Source organism: Lactuca sativa, chromosome 1 (genome assembly GCF_002870075.4).
Source record: "Lactuca sativa cultivar Salinas chromosome 1, Lsat_Salinas_v11, whole genome shotgun sequence".
Taxonomy (NCBI): domain Eukaryota; kingdom Viridiplantae; phylum Streptophyta; class Magnoliopsida; order Asterales; family Asteraceae; genus Lactuca; species Lactuca sativa.
Window position 1 is genome coordinate 134850706 of NC_056623.2, and position 16562 is coordinate 134867267.

General features: G+C 29.3%; 1 long non-coding RNA gene and 1 other non-coding gene across 3 annotated transcripts; one reads left to right on the forward strand and one right to left on the reverse strand.

Annotated features, from left to right (window-relative positions):
* The first annotated feature begins 812 nt into the window (after positions 1-812).
* Positions 813-896, forward strand: TRNAL-CAA (transfer RNA leucine (anticodon CAA)). The gene has a single exon. It is a non-coding gene; the product is annotated as a tRNA-Leu (tRNA).
* A 13597-nt stretch (positions 897-14493) lies between these two features.
* LOC111895082 (uncharacterized) lies at positions 14494-16256 on the reverse strand. Of its 2 annotated transcripts, XR_002851416.3 has the most exons (4): positions 15822-16256; positions 15477-15565; positions 14889-14951; positions 14494-14735 (listed from the first exon to the last, which is right to left on the reverse strand). It is a non-coding gene; the product is annotated as an uncharacterized LOC111895082 (long non-coding RNA). The 2 variants fall into 2 exon arrangements; XR_002851415.3 differs by having other exon boundaries at positions 15477-16255.
* Between the last annotated feature and the right edge of the window lie 306 nt (positions 16257-16562).

Here is a 16562-nt window from a genome sequence, read left to right on the forward strand (position 1 = left end):
TTTATTTATTTATTTTAAACATTCCACGAAAAGATATATCAATCAAATAGTTGAAGATTCATAATGATATGAATCTCATCACAAAATCATTTTCACTTGTTGTACCCTTGTCTATCATGAATAGTTAATTTCAGACAAAGAAACAAAATTCGTTTTGTGATGCAACGTGTTTGAATGTTAATCTTTGCTATTGGTTTTTTTTACTATTGTTTGAATAGCACTTGTTCTAGTATACATGCTTTAAATATATATAGCGTTTCCTTAATTTATATACCAGCCAAACATGAACATTTGATACTGCATTCCATCTACAAAAGCGACAATTTCAACTCGTTTTACATAAATATTCAATTTTAGTTTCTATTTTATATCTTTTGGGTCAAACGGATGTGAATAAAAACTTTGGCTAAATAGAGATAAACCAAACATATGCCTAAAGTTGTCGAAATGCATATAAATGTGCAAACCATCGAAATAAAATCAAGTAGTTTTGGATATGTATATGCAAAAGTCAAGTGAGACTATGTTAATGAAAACATGTTTAAAAAAAATATATGATTTATCAATCATATATAACGGGATATGTTAATGAAATGGTCGAGAGTTTCATACTAAAAAGCTTTTGGCCTAACAATACTACTTATTAAGTGTCTTGGAAATGTGTCTCTAAGTCTTGTCGTGGACAAAGTATATGATTTAGAATGTGAGTTATATTGTTCTAAAAAAATGAGGGTTTCCTTATGTGTGAAAGTTAATGTTATACCACATTAGGTGTCGAGTATATAACATTAAACCATAATTTAAACACATAAGTCAGGATGGCCGAGTGGTCTAAGGCGCCAGACTCAAGTTCTGGTCTTCGTGAGAGGGCGTGGGTTCAAATCCCACTTCTGACATTTAAAGAAATTGCTTTTTATTGCTTTACCGTTTATGTGAAATATGGTTTTTATTGCTTTCCTGTTTCCATGACCAATTGTTTTTTATTTAATCAATTTGACAAGTTATATATCAAAATCAAACCTCATCAATGCAATAGAATGTCTCATGCTCAATATATGATACCACAATACTATTAAAGTAATAATATACTTGATTTATTTCATAACAAAACTATACAACTTTTATTTCAAAACAATCATTTATGCCCAAGAGATGACGTGTGTTAGTTCCGTCTTGGAACAAATTCAACATGTCACAAAATCAAATTACAAATGAATTGTAATCAAGCATCTTATCTTATCAAAACATAAAACATTATAAACACATCACAATCACAAGCAAAAAAAACATGCAAAAAAAATAGTTTTAACAAACAATACTTAAACTCTCAACCACCCCACAATCATTAAGATAGGTGGATGGGAGGCCAGCCATCAAAAGATACACCATATGGTTTCAACATGGGAATTTCTGAAGTGGCTTCCCTAAGAAAATTAAAGCACTCGTCATCAACTCCGTTGGTACACGACCTATCCTCTAAGATATAAGTAGACATAACAATAGGACGGGTTTGAAGCGAATAGACCTTTATCCAAACCCTTTAAACAAATTTTAAAATTTGATTCAAACTCGCTCGGTAACCCTCAAAGTTTTACATAATCAAGCTCATATCCTTATTCACCGAATCAACATATATCCAAATCTGCCCCATAACTCATATGTTTTTTGAATAATCAAACAAATTTTACTTAATTCTTAAAATAACATTTATTAAATAAAACAAATGCTGATTTAGTTAATGTATTAGTAATTCAAGGACTTTCGATTGAAATTAAAAACACTATTATAATAACTTCCGATTGATTTTTGACTTTCGATTGGAATTAAAATCACACTTGTCCTTATGCTCTAGAGCCACAACCAATGCAATCACAAACAACATACAAAACACACCTTTCATTTTCCGTTCTCAACTTTTTTTTTGAGCTAAAAAACAATACTTACAACTTGGGGTTAACTTATAGACCTTTTATCCAATTTTAATGTATCTTTTTGCCACTTGCTTATTTTTAGTATTAGTTTTTTTATTTTTGCCATTCACATGCAACTTGCAAGTTTGAGATGAAAGCTGACTAAATTATTTTACATGTGCACGTACCATTGACTAATTTTATTCCTTAAATAAATAAAACTTATGATTTTTTTTATTATCCAATATTAGTACTGCACTAGGGAATAAAAATATTACATGTAAAAAAGGTTATTTTATAATTTATAATAAAGATTACTTTATAATAAAATCTTTTTTTTTTCAACATAACATTTTTATGACTATATATGATTAATAGTTAACAAATCTTGATTAAATTAATGCAAAATTGTGTTTTTTTAAGCTAAAAGACGTCTGAATAGGTTTGAAGACTTTAGTCCACATCTAACCTAGAAGATGGCGTAGAGACCTTCTTAAAATAACATTTCTTAAATAAAACAAATGTTGATTTAGTTAATATATTACTAATTCGAGGACTTTCGATTGAAACTAAAATTATAATTATAATAACTTTCGATTGATTTTTTACTTTTGATTAGAAGTAAAATCACACTTGTCCTTGTGCTCTAGAGCCGCAACCAATGCAATCACAACACAACATACAAAACACACCTTTCATTTTCGCGCTCACCTTTTTTTTGGGGCTCAAAAACAATACTTACAACTTGGGGTTAACTTGGTTTATAGACCATTTATCCAATTTTAATATATCTTTTTGGCACTTGCTTATTTTTAGTTTTAGTTTTATTATTTTTGCCATTCACATGCAATTTGCAAGTTTGACATGAAAGCCAACTAAATTATTTTATATATGCACGTACTATTGACTAATTTTATTCCATAAATAGATAAAACTTATGAATTTTTTTATTATCCAATATTAGTATTGCACTATGGAATTAAAAATATTACATGTAAAAAAGGTTACTTTATAATTTATAGTAAATGTTACTTTATAATAAAATCTTTTTTTTCAACCTAACATTTTTATGACTATATATGATTAATAGTTAACAAATCTTGATTAAATTAATATAAATTGTGTTTTTTAAGCTAAAAGACGTTTGAAGACTCTAGTCCACATCTATACCAAGAAGATGGCGTAGAGACTTTCTTAAAATAACATTTCTTAAATAAAACAAATGTTGATTTAGCTAATATATTACTAATTCGAGGACTTTGGATTGAAATTAAAATCAATATTATTATAACTTCCGATTGATTTTTGACTTTCGATTGGAATTGAAATCGCACTTGTCCTTGTGCTCTAGAGCCGCAACCAATGCAATCACACACAACATACAAAACACACCTTTCATTTTCCGCGCTCACCTTTTTTTTTGGAAGTTGATATTTCCACTTAATAAATTAATTCATCCATATGAAGTACAACACCTTTGCAACTATCATACAAGTTAGTAAAACATACATTTCAAATTGATGAATCAATTTATTAAGTGGAAATATCACAAATTTTTTTGGGCTAAAAAACAATACTTACAACTTGGGGTTAACTTAGTTTATAGACCCTTTATCCAATTTTAATATATCTCTTTGGCACTTGCTTACTTTTAATATTAGTTTTATTATTTATGCCACTCACATGCAACTTGCAAGTTTGAGATGGAAGCCGACTAAATTATTTTACATGTGTACGTACCATTTACTAATTTTATTCCTTAAATAGATAAAATTTATGATTTTTTTTATTATCCAATATTAGTATTGCACTAGGGTATTAAAAATATTACATGTAAAAAAGGTTATTTTATAATTTATAATAAAGGTTACTTTATAATAATTTTTTTTTCAACATAACATTTTTATGACTATATATGATTAATAGTTAACAAATCTTGATTAAATTAATGTAAAATGTGTTTTTTAAGCTAAAAGACGTCTGAAAAGGTTTGAAGACTCTAGTCCACATCTATACCAAAAAGATGGTGTAGAGACTTTCTTAAAATAACATTTCTTAAATAAAACAAATGTTGATTTAGTTAATATATTACTAATTCGAGGACTTTCGATTGAAATTAAAATCACTATTATACTAACTTCCGATTGATTTTTGACTTTTGATTGGAATTAAAATCACACTTGTCCTTGTGCTCTAGAGCCGCAACCAATGCAATCACACACAACATATAAAACACACCTTTCATTTTCTGCGCTCACCTTTTTTTTGGGCCCAAAAACAATACTTAATACTTGGGGTTAACTTGGTTTATAGAACCTTTATCCAATTTTAACATATCTTTTTGGCACTTGCTTATTTTTAATACTAGATTATGACCCTGCGTAAAACGCGGGGGAACATAAAAATGTACATGTAAATGTATAAAAAAGTTGGCACTATAAAAATATAAAGTAACATAAACAGACTTAGCATTATTGCTAACATTTAAATGTTTGAAAAAAAACAAAGAAACACTTGAATATCTATAATAGTTGAAGGACCTCTTTTGTAAACATAACTTTTTGTTTTATTAGTTGGACAACCTTCCTCGTAATATATGAGTACCTTCAATCCCTTTTCACTTGTGACACGAGAAACAAAAAATATATAACTGAAAATGAGTGAGGACAAGCTTATGCAAGTATAATCCAACATTTGATAATTATTGTCATTGACTTTTGTTAGTGGCCATAACAAAATAAACTACTATAGGGAATTGCCTCCGTTGAAAATAGAATGAGATTCTTTCATTAGACGGAGTTAAATTCATGCAAGGTATATAAGTAGTCTCCATAAAGATTCTATCATATATGATTTAGGCTTCAATGACGTTTCTTGCAAGCCTAACAATCTATAATCTACTACAATTGCATAGTCCTTTGGTTTGGTCGATATTACAAAGTAATATGACTGGAACACATATTTTTAGTGTAAGTTTATGGTTGGAAATTCTAGATGCCTTAAAATCATTCAACACAACTGAAGAGTAAATTGATTCCTCAAAAAAAACCTGGTAACTCTGTATCACGTAAAGAATTTAAACTCATATGTTTTCCCTTCATCTTTCATCAATCCTAAAATGTAGTCATTGGTAGCATCAAATTCTTCATTTGTAGGGACCAAAATAGCTTTATCTTGAAAATATGATTGATCATCAAGATGATTTTCAAAGGATAGATAAATGATGGAAACAATTGAATGAATATGGTCACCTATAGAGCGAACAACAATGTCTTCTGGAAATTCAATTTCAGCTTCACCATCATTAGGGCCACCAATATTACCATCACCAATTTTAACAATCCACTCATCAAATGCTTTTGTCTCATCCAAATCTTAGTTATACAACCAAAATAAATCTCATGTTTACGGTTAAACGTAAAACTGTACATCACGCCGTAATTTAGACGAATATGATGCATGCACAGTATCTGAACAATTGCCTCTTTGTATTGCTAGAATAATTTTTCTAAAGCCATCTCCATATAAAATGGTCTTGCCTCCAAACAATTCTTAAAGATAAATACCTACAGAGTAATGATATCCTCTTTGCTGACCATATTTGATGTATAAACTTCATTGTCGTTGAATTGTTTGTCAGAGTTCACTAATACTTTTGTATTGGCACGCGATATCCCTCTAGACAATGCCACATAAAGTTGGCTATGCGTGAAACCGATTCTGGGAGATAAATACCTACATTTGGAATTGTTTCTCTATAAGCTTTATTGATTGCCACCGCGAAACATAATTTGATTAGAAATTGTTTTCTTATCAACTTGAATGGTAATATGTCATCTTCATACGGACATAAAGGAAACCTTGGACCAAATCTCTAGATAGTTTATTTTGACTATTAGTAATACAACGGTACCAAATAGTTTCTTTTGATGATAAGTTTTAGACGACTATTTAGGGGCTTAAGGTTTAGAGGGAGGGTGTGTTGCAATAAATATTAGCAAATTGGTTAAAAAATGAGACTTATTTATGAATGCGAATTTTCATATGTTCTTAGCAGGAACATGCTATACTTTAAAGAATACGTAATATATTGTTCTTGTATCACCTCTTATTCATATATAAGTATACATTAATCTTAAAAAAATAGTTATTTTGTCAAAATATTTGTTTAAAAACTAAAATAATATGTGAAATTTATTTTAAAACGGGTAGATGCTAACACTTTTTTTCGTAATATGATTTTCATATATGAAAAACATAAACCATGATTACTTTTATAATTTGAAAAATTAAAACATGATTACTTTTATATATCTGACAAAATTTTCGTATAACAAAACTTTAGAACATAACTAATCGTTTAAAGATAATAATGAAATATTGAAATAAAGAATCAATTAATTGGTTGTTATCTTATTTTTATTTTTATAAGGTGATAATCTCGTTATGTCTTATTTAAAAACTTATATTATAATAAAACTTATATATATATATATATATATATATATATATATATATATATATATATATATGATAAATACAAAATAAATTAATATATTGTTATCATTCTACTTTTTTTTTTTTTTTTTTGCAAATTTCAATACCAAAAACAAATTTTCCCTAGAAAATTGTCATATTAATGACTTACTAATTAACAATTAAATTTATATATTTTTTTTGAACCGGCAATTCTAATCTACTCCTAAGCTAACAACACTTATTCCACCTATGTCCATGACGGGACTTGAACCCTCGACCTCAAAGAGGGAAGACACCACCTGATACCGCTGGGCTACATATTTATATACTACATAAATGGTTCACATGTGAACAAAAGTACACAAATGGTCCATATTTGAAATGTTTTTCTTACATAAATGGTCTATTACGCGAAAGAAAATGAAAACGTACTTTTTATTAATGAAATGTTTTCAAAAAAATCCTATTAATTATATCTAATGTAGAAAAAAATAAATTTTTCTAGATTAGCCAAAAAGAATACGGAAAAGTCATTTTTTGAAACTACGATGCTATTAATGAACTTTTTTGCAAAATTTAATGTTATTAATGATTTTTTTTCCAGAAAACAATTGGTTAAATGAGCTTCAATATACAAAAAATATAACTTTTCCATATCAACTAAAAATAATCCAAAAAAGTCATTTTTTAAGAATATGATGCTATATATGAACTTTTTTTTTTCAAAGTTTAATATTAAAAGCAATTTTTTTTTTCCAAAAAAAGGTCCTAATATAAGGTTAAATGAACATATTGTAAAATATTTATCGGTCTACATGAGCAAGAATTAAACGTTTCAATCAATACCCAATAAGGTATATAAATCATGCCTCCTTCTGTAATGAATTCCAACGTCCCACAATGTGGAATCCACTCAGTCGTAGCATTCCATAACTCAAACCACATCCGATAATCAATATGAAGAGAAGCTGCAGTAAAAAATAATAATTGTCACCATCTTATACAAATATTAGAGATTATTTGGGTATTAGATATTGTAATAACTTGCAATTAAATATAATTTTCAAATAAAACTTAGTATGAGAAACTAACCAATGTGATCAAGGGTCAAAGAAGGCATTATAACTAAAACATAAACAAATAACTATTAGGGATGAAACATGAAACTTTAAGGAGAAACATACAAATTTAAACCGTGAAGGATAACAAAAATCGACAAGTATATTTTTTAAGTAATTTAAACCAATATATTTTTAAAGTAATTTAAACCGGGCCACAAGTTTATCCCAATATTGTTCCCTTAAGCATTTCATCGAACAGGTAGTAGACAGGTAGACCAAAATTTTTTTTTCCAAGTATCCAAATCAAGGTCTCAAATCCTAACACATCAAAAAAAAATTGTGATTTTAACAACCAAAAGCAAAGGATATGACATACATTGTGTATGAGTCTATTGTTTATAATTTGATTGCTCAACTTATTGAACAATTCGTCAATAGTATGAAAAAATGGGGAATCCCATAGAAAGATCCGATTCAAATTTCTAAATAGCACAACTATGACAATTAATTTTCAAACCATAAAATTTGACACCCTCATAACATAAAAATCAAAATATATTTTACTTACGTTCACAAGAACCCAGATGAATTCGACCATTTCTGTTGTGTGTCAACTCCAATGTCGACCTACAGGAAATCTAAAAAAAAAATCAAGCAACTTGAGTAACAATCATTTTCATGTTGTCACAACTTTAGCATAAATATCGATAAATAGTACGAATATTAGTTATCAAGAAATAAGCATATATAAGATGACTAAAAAGTTGTCAAGTGGAATTTGAGTTACTTGTTTTCTTACCTTTATCTGATGTATTTATAATTCTAGTCGTTCGACTACAAATCTAAATCGTTAAGTAAAAATCAAAACAACATGTTTTCCCTATTTTCTTCTCCACTACAAAACTTAGGTTAGATATATTATGTGAAGAATTGTGGGAGTCAGGGTATTTTTGTATTTTATTTTTTGTGAGATTTAATTGTCATTAATAGAATTCCAAATTTAATTCATTTTATTTTTGGTGATATTTAATTGTCATTAATAGAATTCCTTATTTGATTCATTTTATTTTTGGTGAGATTTAAGTGTCATTAATGAAATTCTAATTTAAAACGTAATATACGTTTTATAAAATCTATTGACAAAAATAAATAGGTTGACAAAGATGATGTGATCAAATAATCTAAAGGTTGAAAATATATGATTGAAATGCAATCAATGGTCCTGATTTCTTCAGTTTAGAATTAAAGGTTCTCTTTTAATAATATTTAGATATTAGTTTTATTATTTTTTCTATTCACATGCAACTTTCAAGTTTTACATGAAAGCCGACTAAATTATTTTACATATGCACGTACCATTGACTAATTTTATTCCTTAAATAGATAAAACTTATGATTTTTTTATTATCCAATATTAGTATTACACTAGGGAATCAAAAATATTACATGTAAAAAAGGTTATTTTATAATTTATAATAAAGGTTACTTTATAATAAAATCTTTTTTTTTTTCATCCTAACATTTTTATGACTATATATAATTAATAGTTAACAAATCTTGACTAAATTAACGTAAATTGTGTTTTTTAAGCTAAAAATGTCTGAAGAGTTTTGAAGACTCTAGTCCACATCTGTACTAAGAAAATGGCATAGAGACCGTCTTAAAATAACATTTCTTAAATAAAACAAATGTTGATTTAGTTAATATATTACTAATTCGAGGACTTTCGATTGAAATTAAAATCATTATTAAAATAACTTCCGATTGATTTTTGACTTTCGATTGGAATTAAAATCACACTTGTCCTTGTGCTCTTGAGCCACAACTAATGCAATCACAAACAACATACAAAACACACCTTTCATTTTTCGCGCTCACCTTTTTTTTGGGGAGTTGATATTCCCACTTAATAAATTGATTCATCCACATGAAGTACAACACCTTTGCAACTATCGTACAAGTTAGTAAAACATACATTTTAAGTGGATGAATCAATTTATTAAGTGGAAATATCACAAACTTTTTTTTGGGCTCAAAAACAATACTTACAACTTGGGGTTAACTTGGTTTATAGACCCTTTATCCAATTTTAATATATCTTTTTTGTCACTTGCTTATTTTTAGTGTTAGTTTTATTATTTTTGCCATTCACATGCAACTTGCCAGTTTGACATGAAAGCCGACTAAATTAGTTTACATGTGCACGTATTATTGACTATTTTTATTCCTTAAATAGATGTCACACCCTCGAACCAGACGGCGGAAACGTCCGAGGGCTCACGTGACTCAAATTGAATATCATGACAATGAATATACATGAAACATAACATAAACTTCACCATGCATCAATACATTACAACTGACATTGTTCACATCAAGTACATTGTCTAAATATTGCATTTTCATATCATAAATTGTTTGAAAGTTTTCAAAAGCATAACACCCTAACATACTTGGTACTACTCCTCAGCTTACCTGTTACCTGAGAATACAAGTTATTTTGAAAAACATCAACATATGGAATGTTGGTGAGTTCATAAGTAGGGTTGTTCTGAAAATTTTTGTATAGTTTATAGAACCCAGAAAATCCGATATTTTCTGAAAAGACAATTGTTTTTACCAAAGTGTGAAGATCCATAGTTTTGTACGTGAGTGATTTCAAAGCTTGTATAAATAAGAAGTTTTGCATGATAGTTATTGAAAAGTACGAGTGAATGATGTTGGTCTCCTCGAAAAATCCGATGTTTTCCGATAACATAATATAATATAATTGTTTCCAATTGTTATACCATTACAACGAATGATTATGATTTTCCTTGATTACTCAGATGGTATTGGATTTATTTATGTGAGTCATTATAACCATGCATGATAATGACTAGTGCGTCTGTCTTGGCATTCTAATGAATGCCGGAATTGATCTTAAGATTTTGTCACCCTAGACTGGCCGAGTCTAACTGTAGCGAACAACTGAGGTGTGGGGGAGTCACCCCCGTATAGATATATACACAAACTCTCGCTCTCCCTCCATGAGACTTTGATTATAACTACAGACTACAAACAACTCATAAAGGTGCCACCTGTTATTTCTCACTGAATCCAAATTGAATTTGATTACCATTGATTAACGACCTGTATTTGTTTACTGAATTGAAGGTAAGCCTAACAAATGAGGAGAAGAGGATTACAAAGTCCTGCTAATTACGTGTATTATTTAAGGCTGTTGGGTATACGAAGGACACGTTGGCCCATTTTGCATTTGATTTATTTGGACCTTACTAGAAATGCTAATGGGCCACTGAGGCCCAATATCACTTGAAAGCCATTGAGGGTCCCATAAACATGTAATTGGGTCACAGGAGGCCCAATAAACGTTTATTTTTATCGTTGGGCTCAAAAGTTATGTTAATGGGTCACGAAGGCCCAATAAGCATGATTAGAGACTTTCAAGCCCAAAGATTTGAATATTTACTTGTTTTAGGTATAGTATAACTGTTGGAAAGTTTGAATGAACGATTGTTAATTTCGTATCGGCACGAGGCCGGTCGGTTGTTTATAACGATATTTGGAATTTTACGTATATTCATCTTTCTATTTTCATGAGTTGTGGTTTGGTATTTTTTTTTGACTCAAATATCTTAATAATAAAATAATTGGTTCAAAATATTGGTTTGACCTTTTCAGCCCTTCTTTAATAAAAATGACAATTTTAGTCCTTTATTTAAAAAAAAAGACATTTTAGGCTCTTAAACCATTTTTTTTACATTTTTGACCCATAGACTTGTTTAAGTGATGTTTTTAGTTCAAAGTTTAATATTTGGCAGTTTCAGCCCCTCCAGTAAAGAGTTTTTCAGTTAAAGTCCACACTTTTCGCAACTTTTACAATTTTGGCCCAAAATCCAAAAAGTTTACATTTTTGATCCTTGTTTGGAAAAAAATCATTTTAACCCCTGAATTAGTTTTGTTTACCCTATTACCCCTGTTTTGAGAAGTTTACCATTTCAATCCCTTGAAAATTATATTTTTCACAATTTTTGGCTCAATGGGCCGAAAAGCCCAAAAATTGGCCCATTAAGCTACAAATTACATTTCTAGCCCTTTAAAGAGTATGATATTCATAAAAGCATTTATTTTTACTGTTTTGACTCTTTTAGTCCTTAAGAAAACCGTGAATGATAACTTTCGACTCAACTTTTGTTTATTTGTCAAATTAAGCCCAAAAATGAGTTTTATGTTGCAATATGTTTATTATCACCTTAGAGGGTAATTTTTCTTGACTTGTTTAGTGTAATATAGATTAGATCATGTTTATCTTCCTCCTAGAGCCATAGATCTCGAGATTTCTTTCCTTTTTGTTACATATTTACCACATAAACACATGAAATCACACATAACATACACATACACATAAATCTACACATTTTACTTGTATTCTCCGCCATAAAACTTAGGAAAACCGAAAAGAGAGGGGTATGAACTCACCTTTTCTTGTGGATCATGGTTTTGAAGAAGAAATGGAAGAAAATGAGGTGATTTTCGGCCCTAGCAACACTTGATAATGATCTCGAGCTTGAGGTGTTTCTAAGAGTATGATTACCACAATTATTTAAGAGAAGGGATCTCATCATGAGAAAAGAGTTATAAAATCATAGGATATGTGTAACTAACCAAGAAGTGATGATAATCTCTTGAAATCCTTTTGTTGCACAAGTAAAATTTCGAGACTTTTGGAGTGGGAAAGAGGAGAATTTTGAGAGAGTTTAGAAGAGTTTTGGTGTTGTGTGTGTGTGTGTGGTTTGGCTCTTTCTTTTGGGCCGAGAATTAAGAAGAAGAAAGGAGAAGAGAGAGAGGTGAAGAGATGGTGCATGGAGACATGTGAGGTTTTGCATGGAAATCCATGATATAATAAGGTGGTGGCTAACCCTCCTTATTTCATTAATTTTTTTTGTTTTCCTTTTGGGCCAAGAAAGAGAGAAAAGAGAAGAGGATTTGGGCCTTTTGTGCTTAAGTCCGTATTACGGGCCCATTTTGATGATTTTCGGCCCAATTGGTCTTTGGAGATGGTTCGCAACCCATTATAAATCAAAGTATGAGTTTTATGGCCCATTAGGTTAATTAGTTTTGTTATGGCCCAATAAGGGTATTTTATTTCATTCTAGGCCCATTATGGCCCAAAATGTTAAAATAAATGAAAGTGGGTCCAATTAGAGCCCATTTAAGAGTTCTAAGCCCAAAATAGTCAAATTGGAAGCTAATTGATCCATTAGGCCCAATAAGAAAATCCTAGTCTAAAATGGACTTAAACCGGGATTTTTAGGGTTTCCAACTTTTGTTGACTATTTGAAAGTTTGTATAGGGTATTTGATGGAATTTTGTTCTCATTGAATAAACACCAAACATGTTTTAGCTACAATGTCATTCTTTGTTAAGTGTTTACAACGTATCAGAATTCCTAGTTGTGACAATAGATAAAAATTATGATTTTTTTATTATCCAATATTAGTATTGCACTAGGGAATTAAATATATTACATGTAAAAAAGGTTATTTTATAATTTATAATAAAGGTTACTTTATAATAAAATCTTTTTTTTTCAACATAACATTTTTATGACTATATATGATTAATAGTTAACAAATCTTGATTAAATTAATGTAAATTGTGTTTTTTAAGCTAAAAGACGACTGAAGAGGTTTGAAGACTCTAGTCCACATCTATACCTAGAAGATGGCGTGGAGACCTTTTTAAAATAACATTTCTTAAATAAAACAAATGTTGATTTAGTTAATATATTACTAATTCGAGGACTTTCGATTGAAACTAAAATCACTTTTATAATAACTTCCGATTGATTTTTGACTTTCGATTGGAATTAAAATCGCACTTGTTCTTGTGCTTGAGAGCCACAACCAATACAATCACAAACAACATAAAAAACACACCTTTCATTTTCCGCTCACCTTTTTTTTGGGCTAAAAAACAATACTTACAACTTGGGGTTAGCTTGGTTTATAGACCCTTTATCCAATTTTAATATATCTTTTTGGCACTTGCTTATTTTTAGTATTAGTTTTATTATTTTTGCCATTCACATGCAACTTGCAAATTTGACATGAAAACCGACTAAATTATTTTACACGTGCACGTACCATTGACTAATTTTATTCATTTAATAGATAAAACTTATGATTTTTTTTATTATCCAATATTAGTATTGCACTAGGGAATTAAAAATATTACATGTAAAAAAAGGTTATTTTATAATTTATAATAAAGGTTACTTTATAATAATTTTTTTTTTCGACATAACATTTTTATGACTATATATGATTAATAGTTAACAAATCTTGATTAAATTAATGTAAATTGTGTTTTTTTAAGCTAAAAGACATCTAAAAAGGTGTGAAGACTCTAGTCCACATCTATACCAAGAAGACGACGTAGAGACCTTCTTAGGTCTGCAATCTTCTAAAAACAAACAAAGGTTAATGTGTGTACACAAAGGAGATCAAGAAGATTTATAGATAAAAAACAAACACCACCTAAATATACTAACTCCGTTATTAATTATATAAGCAAATAAACGTTAAAGTTCGATTATGTTCAAGATATATAAATATAATACCCACCTAAATATTGAATACCAAGTGTTACATAAAGTAATCAACAACGAATTGTCACCAAAACTAAAATTTGTCATTGCAGCTAAAAACCAAAAAAGTGCCACTAATGCCCCCTAGACAATTAGTGACACAAAAAAAAGTGCCACTAAAAGCACTCACACTAAAGGCCTTTCATGACATTTTTTTATTGTGTCGCTGCAGCCTTACTAGGTTTTAGTGGCACTTTTCTGCTATGCCACTATAGCACTTGTAGCTTTTAGTGACACTATTTTTTTGCTACTATTTAATTGTTATAATAAACATTATTTTCATGTTTTTAGTTGATTTTTTAACAAAAAAAAATCATACTAATAAATTAGATCCGATTTTTATAAAAAAAAAATAAATAGAATATAAAGTAATAACAAGACAATTAAGATATAAATAGAAAACACAATATTATTACTTCCATTCAAACTTGTCTATCAACCATACTCTCAACTTCTTGAAACACAAATGTCAACAAAAAATAAATGTTTCGATTCCAGCAACTGATTCTTCCCCTCTTTGCCAGTTTTACATACCATAGCATCCTCAAAATCTTTTAAATTCAACATGCATTTATAACCTTGTGATGTTTTGTTGGATTCTTCGTCGTCATGACCAAAATAGTCCTACACAACCTATAAGAAAAAAAAATGAGAAATGCTAGAGTGAGAATTATTGAGAAATGCTATAATTATATTACCAATATATATGTTAGTAATTAATTGATAAACATGGGCATTAAGTCATCAAATGATAACGCTATAAAAACTGCTATCATTAAGAATTACCTCTTTATCACCACTTTTTACCTCATATATGCCTTTCTTACATGCATCAGGTTTATCAACTACCTGATCAACAACAAAAAAAGAAGAAAAAAACTTGTCACAATAATTTGCTAGTCCATATAAATTAAAACATAAAAATAAGCAACACCATACATTTAAAGTAATAATCAAAGAACAAATCATTAAAGTTTATAAAAAGAATGTTGGGATGAAACTATGAGCTTCTAATTTTATGAAATTGACTAAAGAGACCTTTGGATCAAACATCTAACATTCTAACATTCGAATGATAGATTGTTGGAATAATATAACCCAGCATAAAGTCAATAAGTGTATTCATTCATGGAATTATTTCCTCTGCACATTATCTTCAGCTAAATTCCTTGAAAAATGCTAAAGGAATAAAAAAAATCAGATTTTTAAATCTAATTATTTGATAGATATGAACGGGTAAGAAAAAGAGATAGACTGAAAAATATAGAAAATCACAAATACTTCTAAAAATGTTGCAGCTGTGTAGATCTTGTCCTTGCATGCAAATTGAAGTGTAACGTATTTTGACAATAAGATATGAACAAATACACTTACGGTTGAATCCCATCAACAAATTGATGAAATGAGCTTCTATTTTGCAGCAAACCTTCTTCCCACGACATTTAATTTATTTCTGAAGCATTCTACATCAAAAATTTCTAAAAATTCTTCATTGCACATTTGAATTTGGAAATCAGAAATTAGCTTTACTTAGATGAAACAGAAATAAATTTGAGAGTTGATACACATAGAGAAAACGGTATTATCATGAAATTCTGAGCAATTATAAACCCTAAATCAACAATTAGGATCACAAACATCCATATATAAATCTTAAATAAAAAAACAGGAACGCTATGATGCACATTTAACCCTAAACTGAAATTGACGTACTATTACCTCTCATCGCCTTGTAAAAGGGGAACCCAATGCTAACTTCTCGAATTTATCGATAACAACAACATTAATAATCTGAATCATGAACTGAAATAGTCATTTTCAAACCTAAAACCACTAACAACTTTGTCTTCGCTATCAGATCGTGAACGTGGTAAGACGGTGAGTTGTGATTTCATGAAGAGCTCTATAGGACGAGGGGTGAGTAAGGCGGGCATGAATTGAATTTTAAGAAGAGTCGATGGAAAACTTAGGTCGATTTGGGGTTTGTGTGGTAGGAGAAATGATGGTGTGAATTTTAGGTGGATGAAATTAGGTTAAAATTCTAACATCGGTGGGAAAATAAAAGTTAAAAATTAAAATAATCTTTTGGGCAGCAGAAAGCTTTTAGTTTTTGGGGAATCAAAAGCGGGGAAAACAAAAATAGAGGTGATATAGTGGCACAAAATAATAACTGCCACTAAAAATATGATACAGTGGCACAAAAACGAATATCTCCTAAAAATTTATGTCATTAAATGTAATTTTGTTTGTATTGTGTTAGCTGGCCTAAATTATTATTACGAGGAGTGTCAAATTTACTAATTAATTATACGTTTTACAAATTTATAAATTAATTATATTGTTTACCAAGGGAAGAAGAATACTTAGGGGTATTTAGAATTGCTTATTTGCGGTGTGTTTGGAAGTATTTAAAACATCTCTATAATCTCTCTTATGTTGAAGACAGTGACGGATCCAGGA